Source organism: Melospiza georgiana, chromosome 23 (genome assembly GCF_028018845.1).
Source record: "Melospiza georgiana isolate bMelGeo1 chromosome 23, bMelGeo1.pri, whole genome shotgun sequence".
NCBI classification, from domain to species: Eukaryota; Metazoa; Chordata; class Aves; order Passeriformes; family Passerellidae; genus Melospiza; species Melospiza georgiana.
In genome coordinates, this window is record NC_080452.1 from 2,600,595 (window position 1) to 2,611,010 (window position 10,416).

Below are 10,416 nucleotides of genomic sequence, written 5' to 3' on the forward strand. Positions count from 1 at the left end.
CCTTCTCTACCCTGCGGGAAAGATCGTAGCATCTAGTGGTCCTGAGGAAGGAAAAGCACAGTGTGAGATGGCGTTTAGATTGGATCAGTCGATGACGTTCACATGTGAAAGAGAGTTGAAAACGCTCGAACGGGGTTTCAACTTCCCTAGGCGTGTCGCTATGTATAAGGTAGAATTACCGAGAGACGTGATTTCATTGTACCCAGATTTAGACTTGCCCCAAGAAACCACTCGACCGGTGGAATGTAAAGCAGTACATAACCTAACCTTTATAGGGCCTCAGGTGATAAGAAAAATCTAGACCCCACTTATTCCCTGAAAAAGGTGCAAATGAACATTCACACCGATATTACTTATTTGCAAAAGGATTGCCGACCATTTATACAGCAAAGCCTTAAGGGATGGAATGCATGGCTAGCGACAAGGTCTCATCACAGAAGAACAAAAAGAGATCTAAGTGGGTGGATTGGCACCGGATTTGGCATAGTAAACACAATAGATCAAGAGGTATTAGTAAACAAATTAAGTACCGTCACGTCGAGCTTAGGAAAGCTTAAGGTGCCCCTCAGTTCATCCATGCTTACATTAGCTGAAACACAATCGCTAGTGGTGAAATTACTAACCATGGTAGCAAACCATACTGCAGAGGATTTTGTAAAACTAACTGACTACACAGGGGAACTTAGCAGAGACATTGCACTCGCTATCCAATGCTCTCAGACGCAACAATGGGTACAATCAGTAGCGGCAGGAATAATGAGAGAAGGAACGTCAGGTATATTACCTCAAGAAATAAGGGAAACAATATTAAAGGACAATCATACTACACAATTTGAGAGGGACCATCAGGCTTGGTGGCAATTAGTGAACTTCACTTATGAGCCTCAACAAGAACACATTGAAGCTTATGTCCTCACCATTAGTGCGGCTGAGGAAAGAGCTATCTTTCCCATCCTCACTCTAGGGACAATACACCAAGATGTCATTGTCAGGCCAATAGACCATAACGTCTGGGCCAGTTATGATTACACCAAAAATAGGTGGCAATCGGTTAGCACAGAAACATGTATCCCTAGAGGACAATTATGCTTAGATGCTGAAAATAGTGTATGTACCTTAGAAATGCTTCCGCATGATAGAACACAATCACAAGTTTACTATATAGGAAACGGGTGTGCTTGCGTAAGGACAGCTTGTGACAATGTCACTATAGATAACTGCCAAGAAGAGACTAACAATACTAACTTTTGTGTATGCAACTTTACCAAGATCGTAGGTTGTGATTTTCATTACACTGTCCCAATAACTACCCAACAGCTAATTAACGCAAATTTCAACCTATATCAAGAGATACCGAAATTACAAATAGGGATGGACGTCAAGATTCTCAAAGCAATGCTTGCACACCCTGAAGTAAAGAAATTGGTGCAAAAGGTGAATCAAACAACTATTCTGTCCTGACCGAAGTAGAACAAGTAGGCCAGCATCACTGGTGGGACATCTTTACAGGATATTCCCCAACAGCTACACAGGTCTTCCATTACCTGGTGCACCCAATGCTAGTAGTAATTGTTTGTGTTACAAACATTTGTTTGTGGTGGAGACTAAGGAGCATAATGAAAAGGACCCAAATGATTTGGGCAATGGTACGAGCCTATCAGCGTCCTGTGGGACCAGAACTTGACGAAAGAATTCGTAAGTTACAAGAAAAGGGGGGAAATAAAGCCCTAAAGCAGATAGCCTTCCAGAAGTAATGGGTTAAAACATGGAATGTGAGGCATGTAAAGCAGGGCCTAGCACTAGAACACACGGAGAAAGCACAGCACTAGGAAAACAGAGCAATAAATTAGATAAGAGGTAGAGCATCATGACAGGGGAAGAGATAAGTATAGGAGAAACTAATGGGCTAAGCAGGTGTAGAGCCAGCAATGTCGAAATGACCCTAAGGGTTTTGCCAAGCCACGGGATCTAAGCCAAGTACACCGGGAATTGACCAGATTAGGAAAGGAGTTCAAAAGTTTAAAGAGGAAGACTCATCGGAAAGACCCCGTCTATGATGAAGGCAACAGGAACGACCACCTGAAAATCCCCCAAAAGAGATGTCTCCACCTACGCTCCGCCCACGCTCCGCCTACACCACGCCCCATATGAATATGCATGATTATGTATCTGATCTGATGTAATCCTATACCCAAAAATGTATATAAGCCTTGCTTTTGCTATGTGAACTCAGAAATCCATTTTGTGATTTCTCCGACGCGTCACTAATAAAAATACCTCCTGCTTAATTGACTTAAGCTGAGTCTGATTAGGCAGTCACTCTGCCTGTTTGGGGCAAAATTCGGCATCAAAGTGAAGCAGGTGCTTCAAAGACTGTGTATGATTTAAGTGATCCTGTGTTAACCACGTCTTCTGTCAATGAGCCTTACAGGTTGCAGCTGACTGAGTCACTCCATCTGGAAGACACTGATTGGCATTTTGTGTCTGTAAATCCTGAACAGAAAGGTACTTGGAACCGGATTCATTGTAAGTACATCGTCATTGGGGACACCAAACACACACCACAAGAGATCGAAATTGCTCCAGGAATGACAACATCAGATCCTGAGCAATTCGTTCTCGGCCTGCACTGTTTCCACCCACCCCTGTTTCTTCCCAAGGGACAAACTGTTGCACAAGCTATCCCTGTGCCATCTTTACCTGAAAATATCAAAAAACAAGGGCCCACAGTCGCCCGAGTCCAAGTTATTGGGAAAGACAAACCCAAATTATGTTGTAATGTCAGTGGGGGTGGGGAGTCAAAACGCATTGAGATGCTTGTAGACACAGGTGCAGACTGCACAGTGATTCCCGTACAAGACTGGCCAGCACATTGGCCTTTGCAAAATGTTGCCGGTCACCTTCAAGGTGTAGGAGGTCTGCAATTGGCAAGACAATCCAAAAGCATTATTCAATTTGAGGGACCAAATGGACAATTGGCAAATATCCGTCCGTTTGTGTTGGATTATTCAGAACCTTTGTTAGGGAGAGATTTGATGGCCCAGTGGGGTGTCACAAATGATATTCCAGACTTTCCACAGCATATTTGTACAGCAGTCATTGAACAACAGTGCCCCACCCAAAAACTGAAGTGGATAACAGACAAACCAGTTCAGGTGAAACAGTGGCCGCTCAGTAAACAAAAAATAAAGGTGCTTGAGGAGCTAGTGGAAGAGCAACTAAAAAAGGGCCACATTGTGGAGACCATGTCCCCATGGAACTCTCCAGTGTTTGTCATCCAAAAAGCTGACAAAAAGAGATGGCGGCTCCTCTGTGACCTCCGACAAATTAATAATGTAATTGAAGATATGGTTTCTCCCCAACCTGGTATGCCATCCCCAACAATGCTTCCCCAAGATTGGAAATTAGCTGTTATTGATATTAAGGATTGTTTTTTCCAAATCCCCTTGCACCCTGACGATGCACCGCGTTTTGCATTCTCAGTTCCTTCTATTAATATGGAATCCCCTATGAAAAGGTACCATTGGACCGTTCTTCCTCAGGGATTAAAGGTATCTCCAGCTATCTGCCAGTGGTATGTGTCTTCCGTGCTTTCCCCAGTACGTGCAGCCGCAGAGAAGGCCATTATCTATCATTATATGGATGATATCCTTGTGTGTGCCCCCAATGATGATTTACTCACACATGCGCTTGACCTAACGATCGATGCATTGATTGTTGCAGGGTTCGAGCTCCAGGAAAAGAAAATTCAAAAGATGCCACTTTGGAAGTATTTGGGCTTAGAAATTGGAAATAGGACCATTGTTCCTCAAAAATTAGAAATCAATCCAAAGATCAAGACCCTTGCGGATGTCCACAGGTTGTGTGGGTCTTTGAATTGGGTAAGACCATGGCTCGGTCTGACTAATGAAGACCATGCCCCTCTTTTCAATTTATTGAAAGGGGGAGAGGACCCAGGTGCTCCTAGGTCTGTTACCCCAGAGGCACGGAAAGCTCTAGAAAAGGTTCAGATTGCAATGTCCACAAGACAGGCCAACCGATGCCGGCCTGACCTGCCATTCAAATTTATCATCCTAGGTAAGTTGTCACACCTCCATGGAATTATTTTCCAGTGGGAGGAAAAACAAGCACCTAAGGCAAAGAACACACCAGAAAAGGACCGGGACCAGAGGGACCCTCTCTTGATCATAGAATGGGTTTTCCTCAGTCACAAAAGGTCCAAGAGACTGACAAAGCCTCAGGAGCTGGTAGCAGAACTGATCCGGAAAGCAAGGACCCGGATCAGGGAGTTAGCAGGATGTGATTTTAAGTGCATTCACATTCCAGTTGAGTTAAAATCAGGTCAAAATACTATGAAAATACTGGAACAGTTGTTTCAAGAAAATGAAGTGTTGCAGTTTGCTCTGGATTCCTACTCAGGACAAATTTCGGTAGCGCAGCCCGCTCACAAATTGTTCGAACAAGATGTTCAATTTACCTTAAAACTGAGAAGTGCTCTAAGTAGGAGACCTTTAAAAAGGGCTCTAACTATCTTCACAGATGCATCTGGGAGGTCCCACAAGTCTGTTATGACTTGGAAGGATCCTCAAACCCAGCAGTGGGAGACAGACATTGCTGAGGTGGAAGGTTCACCTCAGGTTGCTGAATTGGCTGCGGTTGTTAGGGCCTTTGAAAGGTTCTCAGAACCATTTAATCTGGTTACAGACTCTGCATACGTGGCAGGAGTAGTATCCAGGGCAGATCAAGCAATACTGCAAGATGTGTCTAACATCGCACTTTTCGAATTGCTCTCAAAACTGGTGAAGTTAGTCACTCACCGAGAGCAACCATTTTATGTGATGCATGTCAGGTCACACACTGACTTGCCAGGGTTTATCGCTGAAGGCAACAGAAGGGCAGATGCCCTTGCTGCACCTGCAGTGATGGCCACTCTCCCAAATGTTTTTGAACAGGCAAAAATCAGCCACCAGCTTTTCCACCAAAATGCACCTGGCCTGGTTCGTCAGTTTAACATCACTCGAGAACAGGCCAAAGCGATTGTGGCCACATGCCCAAATTGCCAACAACAGGCACTCCCTACAGTAAGTACGGGAGCAAACCCAAGGGGACTGAACAGTTGTGAACTGTGGCAAACAGATGTAACACACATACAGTCTTTTGGACGACAGAAATATGTTCATGTTAGTGTAGATACCTTTTCTGGAGCGGTCTATGCTTCTGCCCACACAGGAGAATCATCTATTGATGCTATTAAGCACCTCTTACAGGCTTTTTCTTTCATGGGCATCCCCAAGGAGCTGAAAACTGATAATGGGGCTGCTTACAAATCCAAGGAATTCGGGAGCTTCCTGCAGCAATGGGGAGTAGAGCACAAAACTGGCATCCCCTACTCCCGTACAGGTCAAGCCATTGTAGAAAGAACTCACCGTGATATTAAAAGGGTCCTGGACCAGCAACAACAGGTTCTGAAGGTAGAACCTCCCCACATCCGGTTATCCAGGGCGCTATTCACAATCAATTTTCTGAATTGTTCTTATGACAGCCTGAACCCACCCATCCTACGCCACTTTGGGGGGAGCAATCATAGGTTAATTAAAGAAAAACCTCCAGTTTTAGTAAAGGACCCTGAGACTTGGAAAATGGTGGGACCCTACAAATTGGTTACTTGGGGACGTGGATACGCCTGTGTGTCCACCCCCTCTGGTTTAAGGTGGGTTCCTTCCAAATGGGTAAAGCCCTATGTTCCCAAGGTCTCAGAGAAATCTACAGAAGCACCCCAGGTTGCTCATGCTGCCTGGAGAAGAAAACGTCGCATGTGTTCTCTGGAGGAAATTCCATTTAAGCCTCCTATCTGGAATAGTTTATAATATATGTTTGTTTCAAGTTTTTGTACCAGTTTAGATCCCACTGTTCGTGTGTAGCCTCGAGACGCCATGAGACCGAGCCTGCTTCTCATCCTACTCGTGATCATCCCACCTGCGATCTCCTACATAGTACCGCAGCCCAAACCACATATGGACTACCTTGACAAAGGCTCTCAGACATCAACAGAGAAACTGACAACTGGCTGAATGGACTGTTCAAAGGCTGGGGACTCTCGGGCTGTTTGGGATCTATTCTGAAAACTGTGTTTTTAGTGCTGTTTATTTTAGTTATAAATATTGTAGTTGTTAGCATTGTTTTTGGACTAATCAAACGCATGGTTCTCAAGTTAATTTCAAGCTCATCTCCCCCTCCTAAGGTCCACCATTTGGAAGCCCTCAGTGCTCCAATGGATGATCTAGAAGCTTCAGTGGAAAACACTGACCCTCCTGTAGAGGAAGAACTGATTTACCAACCATGGTTTGGCAATCATTCTGCACCACAAACACAGTCCTCTTCTTTTTAAACAAAACTAGGGGGAGATGTTGTGGTGTGCTGTATTGTCCCATTTTGGCCTTCCAGGTCACTTTCCCAGGTGTGCCTATATGTCTCTCCCTTCCCCCTTGCCCCCATGCTGAGTGAGTCCTGTCAATCAGGCTTAGCATTCCAGCAAGGCGTCGTGTGGTTGGTCAAGTTCAAAGGATGCCCCTATGCCCAGAGGTCATTGGCCTGTCTGGGTGTCATCTTCCCCTGAGACCCTGCCCCTCCCACCTGGTTGGTGGCTCACCTGTACCTCCCCTCCCCCTGTCCCTGAGCTTAAAAAGGTCATCAGACCATGCGGTCCGCATTCTGTTGGAGCAGTTCCTCACGTTCAGACCTCTGTAACCATGGAATAAACCTCTGGACATTAAACCCTCCAGCAGAATCCATCTCCTTTTTCTCTTCACCATCGCCTGAAGCTATCCCTCCTGAGGTAACGGGGTCCCTTACAAGCCTGGACTTGTTCAGTGCCCAGCTGCAACCACCAGCAAGCCAAGGTATCTCTGGGGTGACACACCGCAGTTGCTGCCTTTAGCCCAGCAGCGAGGGTCAGACTGGCCCAGGCACAATCTAACTGGTAATATTGGGAGCTACTTTTTTCCAATATGTACCCCTGAACAAATACTCTTCTTTCCCCCTGAAGACCTTTGTTTCACTTGTGAAATTCATTCCCTCTTCCCACAAAGAAAAAATTGTATAAGTGGGGGTCCAGATGAACTGCGCCTCCAAGAGCTCCCCAGGCATGGCCTGGTGAATTTCGTCGGCTGGACCCCAAAGGATAAAGCAGCACCACAATTGGTAGCTATAACCCATCCCCCCCTTTTTCCTCCCTCTTTTCCATATATCCTTTTTTCCCCGGTTCCCCTCACCAATGCATTCCTGTTCTGGTTATTTCAATAAAATTGCATTTGTTAATTGTTGCTGCAAATCCCTTGTGCCTTTGTTGGTTCTTTGCATCTTGAGATGACCCCTACGAACCATCAGGTTCTCCGTTCACTAGGACGGATCGTGACACGGCTCCAAGGAGTCCCCCCTGCCACTCTCCAGGCTCTTGAGGCTCCCGCCAATGGCAGCGCTTCCCCCTCTCTGGGCTCCCCACTTCGGGCTCCTGGGGGACACAGGGCTCTGCTCCTCCGGGCTGCCTCTGCCGGCAGCCGCCACCGGCACCCCCCGATGTCCCCCCGAGGGGCCTTTTCCGCTCAGCCTTGGACTGTTTCATTCTCCAAAGATCCCCCAAAATAACCCAACCGACCGACCCCCCCGGGATATCCGGGCCAGGATCCCCCTCCCGGCTCACCTGCGCGATGTGGGGGGCGATGATCCCATGGGGGGGGCTGCCAATTCAGGCAGGGCTCGAGTGCGGCTCCGTCTGCTCAGCCTTGATCCACCTTTGTCCCTCCTCTTCCTCCCGCTCCTCCTCTGTCTTATCCCCACCTCCTTCTCCTCCTCCATCCCTCCTTCGTCTCCTTCTTCCCCCTCACCCCGCCTCCTTCCCTCCTCTTTCTCGTCCCGCTCGTCCTCTTCCATCTCCGCTGCTCCTCCTCCTCCTCCTCATTCCTATCCCCACCTCCTTCTTCTCTTCCATCCCGCCCCTTCCATCCCTTCTCCTCCTCCTCCTCCCCCTTCATTCGTGCCCTTCCCTCCCTCCTCCTCCCCCTTCATCCCTGCCCTTCCCTTCCTCCCCCTCCCCCTCCATCCCTGCCCTTCACTCCCTCCTCCTCCTCCCCCAGCAGCAGCCACACCCTCGGTGCCCCGTTCCCGCAGCCCTCGCAGCCCGTGGAAGGAGTGGGAATGGAGCCGGGACAGGTCGGGATGGGCAGCGCGGGGCTCTCGGCTGCTCCCAGCGGCTGCGGGCAGGGGGAACCCGGCCCGGGCCAAAGGAGAGGCAAACTGGGCAAACTGGGGGCTGCACATCCAAACTGGGCCTTGCTGGGGACCCTGCCTGGCCACTGCCAGTCCTTGGGGCTCCTCTCGGCGCATCCGCCAGGGGAGAACACACAAAGGGCTGGGGGATCCCAGCAGTGGCAGCACTGGGACTGGTTTCTACTGGGAGTGACTGGGACACTGAAGGTGACTGGAATCATACTGGGATTGACTGGGAGTGGCTGTGAGCAACTGGAATTGTGCTGAAAGCAACTGGGGGGAAGTGGGAGTGACTAGGAGCATGCTGGGGCTGACTGGGATATACTGGGAGAGAGTTGCAGTCACAAGGATCATACTGGAGGCTCGTGGGGTTATGCTGGCATTGACAGGGAGCAACTGGGATCACACTGGGGGCCACTGGCATCAGACCGGGAGTGACTGGAGTTAGACCGCAAGTGACTGGGATGATACTGGGAGTGACTGGGATCATACTGGGACTGACTGGGATCATACTGGGAGTAGCTACTGTCGGACTGGGACTGTAGGGGGTGTGATTGGTCCCTGTCTGGGGGTGCTGGGACCTGCAAGGCGCATGCTGGGAGCCGACTGCGCAGCCACTGGGAGGAACTGGGAGCAACTGGGAATGGCAGGATGCAGCTGCAACAGCGGCAGCTCCCCGGTGGCCCCGTGCCGGTGCCGCTCGTGGTGCCGGCTCTGGCTGTGCCGAGATCCCGCTGGAAGGGGACCCCAGCCAAGGACCCCACGGACACCAACTGGGGGAACCCCAGGCCGGACAGCGCCACGGGCAGGGAACGCAGGGACAGGAGAACTGGGGAGACACCGAGATTTGGGGACTGGGAGGGCACGGGGGAACCAAAGGGAGAACAAAAGGGAGAACAAAAGGGAGAGCAGGGAACGGGATTTGGGGGTTCCAGGACTGAGAAAAGGGGAGGCTGCAGTGGGCTTAGGGCTGGGCTAAGGGGGTTCCTGCATCCAGGAACGGGAGCTCCAAGGGACCCCGGTGTTCCCCATTCCCAGCAAAAGGTGGGAAAAGCCAGGATGGCTGGGAATAGGGGTCCCGGGTATCCTCGGTGTGGAGGAGGGGCTGGGGAATGGGAAAGGCAGGAATAGGGGTCCAGGGGGTCTCTGGGGGAAGGAAAAGGGGGCTCTGGGGGCTGGGAGAGGTGGGATGGCCGGGAAGGGGGTGCGGGGTGGATCCCATACATGGGAATGAGGGTTCGGGGGTTGTTCGTGCCGGATAAGGGGGTGCAGGGTGGATCTCCTGCCCGGGAATGGGGGTGCGGGGGGATCCCGGCGCCCAGGAATGGGGTTTCAGGGCCCCCCCGGTGATCCAGGATGGGCGATCAGAGAGTCCCGGTGCCGGGGGTCCCCCTCACCTCTCGCCGCCCCCCGGGACCCCAGAAGCGCCCCCAGCCCCAGCGCTGGAGCCATTGCGCTGCTCCTCTTCACTCCCAGTGTGATCCCAGTACGGTCCCAGTAGAACTCAGTCACCCGGGAGCTGCTCCCAGGATGATCCCAATACAGCCCAGTCACTCCCACTGCTGCCATCCCCCCCACCCCTCGCTCCGTTCCGACCTGTCCCGGCTCCATCCCCGCTCCTCCCGCCGGCTGCGAGGGCTCCGGGACCGGGGGAAGAAGAGGAGGAGGAGGGAGAGAGGAAGAGGCGGAGCGGCAACAGGAAGCAGCGAGAGCAGAGCGCGGCCGGAATCGGGCGGCTCCGGCGCTGCCTGAACTCCGGACCCCGGGAGCATCGCCCCCCATCCCGCAGGTGCCCGGGGAAGTTCCCCCCTGTCCCAGCTGCTGGGGGTCACACTTGGACTGGGGGTGCCCTGTCCACTCGTTGCCCGCCCTCCCCAGGCTGCTGGGAGACCCAGTTGGCTCCCAGCATGGGCCTGGTAGCTCCCAGTAACCCCCAGTCAGGGTCCAATCACACCCACTCTAATCCCAGTATGATTGTAGCCACTCCCAGTATGATCCCAGTCACTGCCAGTCTGATACCAGTGCCCCCAGTGTGATCCCAGTTGCCCCCTGTCAATGCCAGCATGACCCCAGGAGCCTCCAGTGTGATCCCAGTGACTCTCTGTCTCTCCCAGTATATCCCAGTCACCCCCCGCATGCTCCCAGTCACTC